This window comes from Epinephelus fuscoguttatus, linkage group LG16 (assembly GCF_011397635.1).
Source record: "Epinephelus fuscoguttatus linkage group LG16, E.fuscoguttatus.final_Chr_v1".
Classification (NCBI taxonomy): domain Eukaryota; kingdom Metazoa; phylum Chordata; class Actinopteri; order Perciformes; family Serranidae; genus Epinephelus; species Epinephelus fuscoguttatus.
In genome coordinates, this window is record NC_064767.1 from 29,616,451 (window position 1) to 29,628,253 (window position 11,803).

The following is an 11,803-nucleotide window of genomic DNA, read 5'->3' on the forward strand; positions in this document are numbered from 1 at the left end:
CAAACACCCCAGCAGTCCAGCCAGCGCTGCAGGACGCCGGCGGCCATTACACTCAAGAAAATTAATTGCTAGAGGAGGTGTGACTTTTTAATGGACAGGGTGCAAAAGAAAAACAAGAGGTGTTAAGTGTTGCACTCACACAAGGAGTCTTTTCACCAACTTTATCTCCCCTCAAAATTACCATATTTGTTATGGGTAGGCATTGATGTTTTTAGAAATGTGCATGCCTGTACAGTAACTATAAGGCTACAGCCATCTGCAGGTTAGCTTAGCTTAGCTTAGCTTAGCATAAAACTGGAAATGGGAAACACTGAGCCTGGCTCTGTCCAAAGGTCACAAAATACACCTACCAGCATCTCTCCAATTAACTGGAGGTGTGAATCACATGTTTCATCACAATATGACATTTAGATTTTTTAGACAACGATACAACATTTGCTGATATCACAAAGTCTAACATGAAATCCTTTCAATTCAATTAATTTCAGAGTCGAAGCAGTAAATATCCTCATTGTCTTTTTCTTGGCTGCTTGCCTTTATCTGCCTGGCACCAGCCCACTAGCGCTGTTTGAATGTTTGGGAAGGAGATGCACTTGGACGCATATGGTGACACGGACATGCCATGGGGATTTCGAAATAAAAGTATATCTATCTAAGATATACATATATAGATTGGATCATTGATCACTGAAGCGTTATATTGATCCAGATCAACTGATCGTTACAAATTAACATGATGTATCTTGTTTGTTTAATCTGTACAAAACCAAAGTGTAAAAACAACAGGTCGTGCTTGTAGAGGAGTTTATCTGCAGGACTACCTCTTGGCTGGGGAACCAGCAGAGAAAATTACAGCTTCACTTTTTTTTCTTTTCTTTTTTTTTCACAGATTTAATAAACAGGATATGAAGATTTATTTAGTGAGCTTTAGTGAGTTTCCAGTCTTTATCCTAAAACAAGCTAACTCATGATTGTCACACAGACATCATGTTGGTATTAGTCTTTTTATGCACCTCTTGGAAAGACAGCAAATAAGTGTATTTGCTATAATGTTGAACTATTCTTTTAAATGTTCAACGTGTAGAATTAAGTGGGATCTAGCAGAGATGTAGCAGAACTGAAACTGCTCCATGGAAACGCAAAAATCCAAATGGCCCCATCTAGAGCCATGGTTTAATTTGTCCGTTCTGGCTACTGTAGAAACAACATGGCGGACTCTGTGGAAGAGGACCTGCTTCATATGTAAAAAATAAAAAATAAAATTCTCATTCTTAGGAAATGAAAACACAACAATTCTTATTTTCAGGTGATTATACACTAATGAAAACATAGTTATAAATATTATATACCATTTCTGCTAATACATGTCCCTGAATCCTACACACTGGACCTTTAAAAGAAGCACAGCTAGACTATTTTTTCACCTAATGTGTGATCTACAATAGCAAAAGGTCTGCACATTTTGCCTATATCTGTCATCTAAGTAAGCCCATACAGCTGATATTTTCCTCGTCAGTACATCAAATGCATAGACAACAACTGCTGTCGTCCAGACTCATGCACAGTCATATCAGCCTTCATGCTTAAGATGGACACAAACAGCATTTAGTCATCCCTGCCAAACAGCAAACCGAGCAAGATAAAAATGTTACGCTTGAGATAGAGTGTCTGCAGCGTCAAGGGAAAACCGACGGGAACGTCGTCTTCTGCGCTCGTATGGTGAATTGTGCAGCTTTTCTCATTTATGTGTTCCAGCTGAATGGGTTTGCTGCCAAGTTCAGGATCTGGCCTGACATCAGAATTTCCCGGGGTGATAAAGAGACTCTTGTTCGAATCACAGTTAATAGACAGTGGGAGAGAAAAAACTGTGATACTGAGAGAGTGATATGGGCAATTAGAGGAGTGAACTTTCCAGTAGACAAGAGACAGATCTGTGTATGTGTGCATGGCCTTCACACCTCTAAACACATACACATACACACATTCACAGAATAAAGAGAAAAAAAAATGTGTAGCAGGGCAGTAATTATAATATATAGGGGAGGGGACACATCCCCACACTCACATTTCCCCCCTTGACTTCAAATATAAATCTTAAAAAATTGCTAATAATCATGTAATCATAACCATAAATAAACTTTACAAATTGCAATTATCATTATTAACGGTTCAAATATTATGGTGTGGTTTGTCTCAGTCGTGTTGCGGTACCCCAACAGAAGTCATTGCTCGACTGCTGTGGGTATAGGTATAATCACTATCAGAGAGACTATATAACTGTCAGTTGTGACTGTTTTGATAAGAATGGTTATTAACATGGGATCCCAGACCCCACGGCAGACCCCACATGTGATCTTGTTGTAGTCTGTTATAGCCCAGCGTTAGCTCCAGGAATCACAAAATTGGTTTTCATCTGTAAAGATTATCTTGCTGAAGAAAACGAAGAAGTATCATAAACTGTTGTTTGCCACAGAACTTATTTTCTGCAATGACCCAGAATTCAGTGGAAGAATCAATGATGCAGTAACCAGTGCAACGCTAACTTCCACAGCACCCTATTGCAACGGCCTTGATGTGTATAGCAGTCAGCATGTTAATTTAACTGTTTTCAAATTAATATTGTTACAGTCGTGTGAATTTGACTACTGAAAAATCATAAGTCTTTAGCTACAGTGATGTAGGCTATTATGTGTCCATGTAGCCTTTTCCCTCCAAAACATGCCTGCAAATCTGGACATAACAATATTTGCTTTCATTCTTGAATATTTGGGGGGATTAAAACCTCTGGGCCTGGGAGCTGGAGGGTGGGTGTGCATGTGTGGGGGGTACTCGTCCTTTAATCTCATTCTCACAGTGTCTACCTTTGACAGAGCAGTATCCCACTTGAGCCTGACCAGGGCTGAGAGGGGAGAGTGGTGAGGAAGGGGCAGCGATGGGAGAAAGAGAGAGAGGCAATGAGGGGTACTGGAGGTAGTGAAGGTGGGAGGGAAAGAGGTGGGTGGGGGGGCTGTCGGGCCTAAACTCAAGGGATTAACGGGGTGACTTCTCCTCTGGAATGTTCCACTGACAGCCAAGACCCGCCCACCCACAGCTGCCTGCTACAGACAGGTGCACAGCCGAGGCGAGGCGGGTGGTGGGTGGATGTGTGAGAGAGACGGGACGGCTGAGGTGGTGAGGAGGAAAACAGACTTCCATACGTAGCCACAGACTGACGTGTATATCAATAAACAGTTTGGCCAAAGATCCTCTCTGGAGCGTTTCAAAGCAAACTGCTCCATCAACCTCAGCAGTAGCGTGGAGAGATTATACCACCTGAGAACAGGAACCTGGCCCTGTAACTGTAGAAAGATTATTGCACAATTCAAAACAACTTTACAAACACGCCACAAATTAGAGTGAAAATACTCTCAAACACCCTCCTAAGCAGATTTAAGAGTCAGCTGAATCTGTGGTCTGGTATATGTGGAAACTCCACACTGAGCCTCCCTGAACAAGCTGAATAAGTTACAGATAAACCTCACACACAAAACTCTCTGTTGATCTTCACACCAGAACAATGCCCGTGTATCTCAGTCCAGTCATTTAACCATCATGCTGTATACAAAGCAGACATGGCAGCATTTGGGAACACGCACAACAGTAGGTGAATTCATTTGTCCTACCATAATTTATGTTTGGGAATGTACGAGAGCTTGCCCATGCTTGCTGCGCAGTGTTAAGTATTACTTTTCAGAAATGGAAGACAAAGGATTAATTTTCTACACTACTATTTCTACACTGAATTAATGCCATATTGGTAAATGCACCACAGTCTTAGCAACATCCTCAGCTTGTGTCAAGTAGCAACAAAGGACAATAAATACTGCTGCTGATCTACAGCAATCCCATGCTCAGAGGGGAAAAAATCCCTCACACGTTTCCCTTTGAAGCCAGTGGGATTCCTGTAGGTAGTGCGAGCGTGATTGTGCTTCTGAGATGTTTGATTGATAGAGGGTCTGTGAAATCTGACTCTTTGTTTTGCTCTCTCTTTGGTGACCTGCCCTGCCATGTCTCTGCTGTTTTGAGAAGCAGGTAGTCTATGCAAACATCAGGTGAACACTGGGGGACAAGACACAGCTCAGGTGGTGGGATTCGAGTGTCTGAGAGGTCAAAGGTGATAAACGGGGTCATTCTGGCATCCAGGTGGATGCTGTGGGGGAACGTTGGAGACCTCTGGTTTCTTAGTTACCAAAAAAAAAAAAAAAAAACACAGGTGAGGTGTAAAAGATTTACACGTGCAAATAATTCAAGCAGTGAATTCTAAAGTAAATGCGCCATTGTAATGTGAATCTGATGTGGGCTAAGCTGCTGGGAATGTTACACATTGCTGCTTCATTGATGTTTTTGTCGGCTAACCACTTTGGTCTAGACTGAAATACCTCAGCTATTGGATGGATTGCCATTAAATTTTGCACATGGTTCCCAGAGAATGAATCCTGCTGCCTTAGCTGAGCCTCTAATTTTTTAAGTAGCGCCACCAGTGACACAAAGTTTTCTATTAAGTGAGATATCTCAACATATATTTGATGGATTGGCACAGGCTTAGACATTCATGTTCCCCAGATGATGGATCTTATGACTTTGGCAATCCTGTTTTTCCCTCTTATGCTACCATGAGGTTGACATTTGTGCCTCAAGTGTAGTTCTTTTTAGGTAAATGTTGATATGTTAACAATCTAAATCAACAATCTAAAATCTAAACTAAGATATATTAGTATTTATCCTGACTGAGCCGCATGGCTCCAGAGGGCCCTATCTGGCATTTTCATGGCCAGTGCCCATTTTGTGTAAGTGGCAAATGTACTTGCACCCATATTTGCACACATGGTTGTGTAGGCCTTAAAATTAGGTGTGGGAAGGTGCACTGGTGGCGGATTCCTCCTCTGAGGCAGCAGTAAGTGATTTCATCATTGATCAACAAAAGCTTTGTCTAAGTTCAATAGTGCAGCATTTTCTTGCTATTTACAGGTTGACAGTAAGATGTGCCTACGTAGACGGGATCACAACTCGTGTACAATGCCCAGGTGGATGAAATAATACATCATTAATGAGGAAAATATTAATTCCATTCTCTAAAATGTGAACATAGCAGAGAGCAGATGAGAGCTGCATAGCTACTGTCCGACTCCCCATTAAGAGATGCTGTGCATATTTAGACAAAAGCAATGAATATTTCAGAAGCTTAAGGTTTAGTTTTGTTTCCTCTGTTAAGTTTATGACTGCAATTTTTAGTTTTCCTGCTTAAAATTATATTTGCTGTATTGACATCACTGGGGTGGCATGGTGGGGTCCCATTCTGTGTTTTCTCTCCGTGTCAGTGTGGGGTTTCTCCAGGTTCTCAGGCTTCCTCCAACAGTCAAAAAACATTAGGTTAACTTAGGTGTTGACTTTAATTTGGCCATAGGTGTAATGCGACGTCTGTCTTGTAGGCAACCTGTCAAGGGTGTACCCCACCTCTCGCCCAATGTCAGCTGTGTAAGGCTCCAGCCTCCCCGCCACCCTGAATAGAATAAGCGGTTACAGATAATGAATGGATGAGCATTACTGCTCTTACTGCATTACTCTCAGCAGAAAACTCCTTGCTTGTCCAATTTGCCAAATCTGCCATGTAAGTAACAGTGCACCAGGTGCAGATGCACCTGGCTTTTGAAGGGAGCGGGAGATGACAGTCTGACTGATTCATGTTACGCCCAAAACACACCTACGATTAATTAAGGGACTAAATAAAACCCCTTTGCCCCCGTGCCATATTTTACACCCTGGTTATGTGTCATTTCACTGGGAAAGTAGAGTTGAACATGCCTTAATGTGCATACGCCATGCACATTAGATTGTTTAAATAGGCCATTGTGTATTTATGATAACTCTTTTCTTTCAACTTATCTTATTTTCTATATAAATATTCCTTTAGTTATTTTATTATGTCTTCATTTCTAAGGATTAATTGTATTGCTTTTGCTGATGCAATAACTACCTAATAGGAATCAATACATTTCATGTTGTTTCATCAAATATGCTTAAACCTAAACACATATCAAACAACAGGATATTATCTCCACACCTGGATCAAACTTTGTGTTCTTTCCGCTATGTATTCAGATTAAGTATTCAGTATTCTGAAACTGAGGCTACTTCAGATCTATGGTGCCTTACAGTCTTTGCAATTATACAGGATGGATTTTCAGTTGGCCACAGTAGTGAGGAAGATGGTGTTGACAAAGCAGGTGTGTCTCTGCCACCCCACCATCCAGGCTGTTTTGGGCAGATCATCCAGGCATGTGTGCAAAAGACCACCAGGCAAGGCTTTGTACTTTCCCTGGAAGAGTCTGCCTGCTGAGCTCCGGCTTTGAACAAGTCCGGGACAAAGCAGCTACTCATCACATTACTCTCCTCCAGTCACTCACTGCACATCAGCGGAATAACACAGAGGTAGATTAATAAATCACTAAATGACTACTCACAAACAAGCCAGATGTAACAGGAAATCAGCGCGACAGGCCGGCAGTAAACACATCTCATAATTCTTTCCTACATTAATCCTGCATATTCTGACTAACTCCGCATCTGGCACTAAAGCATGGTGCCCTCTATTGATGCTGCTTTATACATGTTGCTGAAGTCAAATCCTGCTGTAACAAAATGAATCTATCCAAATTCTAGCATGTCACATGAATCCTGAATGTAATATTTATGAGTAAGACAACGAACATATCTCCTCCTCTGCCCCCTCCTTCTTCCTCCCTGTCTCTGCATATGGTTCTCATGCTGCTCTAATCTTTCTCCCTCATTTTTTCAATAGTGAATAAGGTGATTTAATGATTTATTAGATCTGCCGAGTCCAGCAAAGCTACAAATCATGAAGGCCTTGTGGTCACATTGTTCAAACGTGGGGAGCAGTCAGCCGCTGTAATCCGTGCTGAAATGCCCCTGAAAGAGACTCTTGTTGCTGCCCCCCCTCCCCTCTACTGGCTGGAAAACGTTAGAAGTCAGGTTATGTGAATGTCCAGTGTCAGAGGGCTGCTTAAATGGCATTAGTTTTGAATGTCTGTATCAGAGCAAAGACCCACTATTCTATTGAAGCTGCCTCAGATCTGGGTGCTGTAGCCCTCAGAGTGGGAGTGGGGTTAAAGGAACAAACAAAGGAAAGGAAAGGAAGGACTTATGTCTCAGCAAGTCTAAGACAAACATGTCCCACATTTATGTTTAGTTGGCTGGACTACTGCAATGGTGTCTTCACAGGTCTCTCTTAAAAGTCCTTCAGACAGCTGATGCATAATGCTGCTACATGAGTCACATCTTCGGCCTTCTGTGAGTCAAAGAATTGATTTTAAAATACCACTTATGTTTCATAAAGCACTAAATGGTTTACTTTCCTGATCTGCTGAACTGTCCAGATCATTTGGATTAACATGAAGAACATAAGGAAGCAGTATTCAGTTTTGATGTACCACTCATAGAGAGCAAACTCCCAGAAACCTTGAGGTTAGCTTAGCTTTCATGTCTTTTATATCAGAGCTGGAAACTTTTCTGTTTGACACTGCATTTCATGAAAATAAATTTGGGATATTTCATTCATATTTCTCACTGTATTGGAACTTTACTGTAATTTTCACTTTGCTGTCTATTCTGTCTCATGTCTTATGTGAACCACTTTGAATTGTATTATTGTTAAAAGATGCAAACACATTTACTTTGCCGTATTTATAAAATACCACCCTCAATCTTCACTGCCAGACTTTTATATTTCAATAGTTAAACAACTAGTGAGCTTTACAGGAACTGGTGAGCAGAGTTTTTGGACATAAGCAGCCGAAAAGTAGTTCAGAGCACCACACTCTCAGAGCTGCACAGTGCACAGTGTACCCTGGAGATGGAGCAGCAGAGTGCCAGGCACAGTGAAAGTGAAACTCAACCATTTATTCAGTAATATGGAAACTAGTCCATACCCATTGAGTGCACAGTTGCCCACGTACAGTTTCACATGGTGTGTGTTTGGGATACAGGTCATAGGAAATTGCAGATTAAATAGTCAGCTGAAGCCATTAAGAAGAGCAATGTATTCAGACAGAGTTTTTGTGAATTTGATAGTACGACTGCTTTATTGAAAGTACAGTAGTACCATTGCCAATAGTGGGATAGTTAGTGGGCTAAAACTGTACATTAGTAGTTGAGGTAGCACGTTGAAAGGCAGATAGTTAAAGTGTTTATATGTTGTATTGACTTAAAAGTGGGGCGCACTGGTAGAATGACTGACTGACTGACAGAGTGACACACTGACAGTTTCCATGATTATGTACAGCATACCAGAAATTAGAAAAAAACAACAACATTCGGCCACAGGGGGAGCCACAGCGATCAGTTGCATTTTAGCCATTTTTTTTAGCATTTTTCTGTTGTTGTAGCGCCACCCAGTTGCCAATTAGAGTTAAATTTCTCCAGTCACCTTGAGGCGTCCTGTTCTACATATCTACCAAGTTTAGTAAAAATTGATATGGCGGTTAGGCCTAGATAAGAAATTAGCTCTCTGGCGCCCCCATTTTGTTTGATTAGGTCAATAATGGAGGGGTCCCCTCAGATTATGTGTGGTCATATGCCTACAAAGTTCCGTGGTGACTGGTGAAACCCCTGAGATGTTATACACCTTTATGTGATGAGCCACGCCCTCCGCAATATTCATTGCCTTATAGAAGCTCAGTTTTAGTAAGTTTTCCAACTTTTGCCAAGAGGGAACTTTAGATATTGGTCCCTAGATTATGTTCACCGAGTTTCATGCATTCGATTTTAAGTGTTTTTCAACAAATTCAAAATGGCGGAAAATCTATATATCAGAATATATATTGTTCCTCATGAGGAGAGGCATCTCTGTGCAAAGTTTCATGTCTCTATGACAGACGGGGCATGAGATATGCCCATTCAAAGACTGTCATTTCAAACGGTTGCTATAGCGCCCCGCCCCCCATTGCTTCATTCGCAGCCTCCCATGACCCTCTATCACTGTGCCAAATTTCACATGGATTGAACAAGTCAGTGAGGAGAAAAACGTGGAACAGACACACCCACAGACAGACTCACAGACAGACAGATTTTTTGTCATTATATAGTAAGATAAGATAGAATGCTCTAACACAGGAAATTCGGGGGAATCCACAACACATTTTCAACCCAACTCGTCAAATATCGCCACTTTGTCTGTGGACTTTATCGTCTATATATGACGCACTAGGTATCCTCCTGCATCTGTTGTTGATGTTCTGGAATGCCATGTCAATTTACACTTGTTATATATCTTTTAAAAATACACTTCCATTTTCACAAAAAAAATATACAGTTTCTGCTTGTTTGATGCATATGGTCTTTTTCAAAATAAACTTACAATGTCAGAAAAAAAATACATATTTACATTCATCTCTTGTGCAACAAAGGCATGTGGTTAGGTTTATATATATAAAAATAGATCATGGTTTGGCTCAACACAAGGAAGCAAACAGCAGGCTCCCAGGTGAAAGTCTGGGGTTTTGTTGGACCCATCTACCTCCCCTCCCACCTGTCCTGTAGGGCCTTTCCAGCTCCTAATATTACAGTGTAACTGGCGTTGTTACGTGCTGTCACTGGCCGGTGTGTGGCCAGTATATTTCATTATGCCAAAACTAGTACCTTTGTCCATTGGTATCTTACACAGACCTTCAATGACATAGTGCTGGTATTTGACAGCTTCGCTTGGTGGCCAGTAACTTCTGCCGCCCAGTGTGTATTTGTGTGTTGATACCTAAAACCCAGATCATTGAAAAGCAACGGTATTTGATGAGTTTGGGATGAGAACAGACTGGAATCCAACATGGTTCAAGCCCAGGGAAACACTGGGGAATTACGACCTGGCCCGACCCGGCCTGGCCCAGCCCGGCTCAGCTCTGTCTGAACCTGGCATGCTGATTCTACTGGAAGAAGCTTCATATTGAGAGTGTACAGACATAATAGTGCTGTTGATCTTCTCATCTTACTCTTGACTATTCCTTTAAAGAATAAAAGTGCAAATTAAATTCACATTGTTTTAGATTACTTTGAATTTTAATTGTACTTGATTGTGCTGTGTGTAACAGAGGATAAAATTAAGGAAGAAAGTTGAGAACACACATATATCAGCTATTTTTTATGAAAAAAATATGGTCATATTGGTGTACAGATATGAATCTGAAAAAATGTATCACAGTTTTCATAATATCCATTACTCCCCAAAGCTGGCTCCTACCCCACCACCACCATCAGTCAGACTCAAAGACCACTGGAGGTGTGGCCAAGTGGTGAAACCTTCCTTTAAAAGTGGACAAAAGGCAAAGAATGTTTTGACAAATTAGACAAGTCAATTGTGGCACTATTATGGCTTGATGATTACACACAATGCACGTCTTTGAGAGCCTTTTTGCCTTCTTCATTTGGCCAGGGATTCAGTCACATCCTTTCAGAGCAGGTCCTGGGGAGCCACTGACACCTTGACCCCCATGCCCAGCCACCACCATCCTATCAAAGGCTTAGCGTGATCTGTGGACAGATGAAGGAGAAAATGTGGATTTGAAGAGAAAAATGAGGGGGGAAAAACTGTAAGAAACCAGTGAAGTGTAAGATTAAGTGCAAGCATTGATAAAACCAGGCCATTATGAATAAACCAAAGAGCCTGTTTCACCCCACAATTAAACACATTTGAAAACACTAAGCTGAGAAAAAAAAAGCTACTGTCAAAGAATAACTTGTTTGCGTAAGTGTTTGACCCGTCTTTATATGCTTCTCTACCAAAAGTGACAAAAATAAAAAGCAGATGATAACAAAATGTTTTTTAACTTGCTGGAGTTGACAAGAAGAAACACAACAAAAAAGTATGGGATGGGGGAAGGAGAGATAGTGGGCGAGAGGCTGAAGAGGCTGATGGCGAGGTTGAAAGATGTGTTGTTGAAGGAGACAGCATCTGAAGTGTCAAAGCAAACAGAACTGAGCAGAGGGGCCACAGGTGTGCAGTCTGCTCGCCTGACTGCAGACAGGCTGCAGCACAGACAGCCCTAAGCGCCCAGTTCGCATACCATACAGCCGGTGTGCCCTGCAGGACTCTCTGTGACTGGCCTCCTCCATCCACCTGGATCGACTGCACACGAGCACGAGCTAGGAGGAAAAAAACCCCACAAAACCTTTGTTGCAAGGTTCAGCAGTCTCAAAATGACGCATTACAACATGGAGAAAAAATGTGAGGGGACCTTTTTCCATTAACAGTGAGATGTTTGTGTTTGTACAAATAATGCAGGGATTTAAGATTACCGGTATGCATGTTTCATATTATTTAGTCCCTAACTCAGAAATAGGCTACGCCATAGCTTTTTTTTGATTTTCCCAACGTCACCAGGTTATGTTGTCAGAGAGTATTGTTCTCTATTTGTAGCAGTGAAGAATTTACATCTGATTTATTGAATCTAATGTAAAGACATTGCAAATAGTCTGTCACTATTTCATCCTTGACTCAAGCCCTCTGTTCCTACACTTTGACTTCTACCTGAAGCTTTCAGCGTCTGATTTTTGCACTCCAGCCCTCTACAATGATTTCTCTCCCTCTCTCTCACACTCCCTCTTTTTCTCACCACCATACTGCGTCCCCCAACCCACCCCCCAAACCCTCCACCTCCCCCTCCGAGGATAAGCTGTGGTTGGGCCCTGACATCCCAAGTAATTTACTAAGTCAACACAGAGTGAAGAGGGCCCGTGTGCTGCAGAGAAAGCCCCTCTA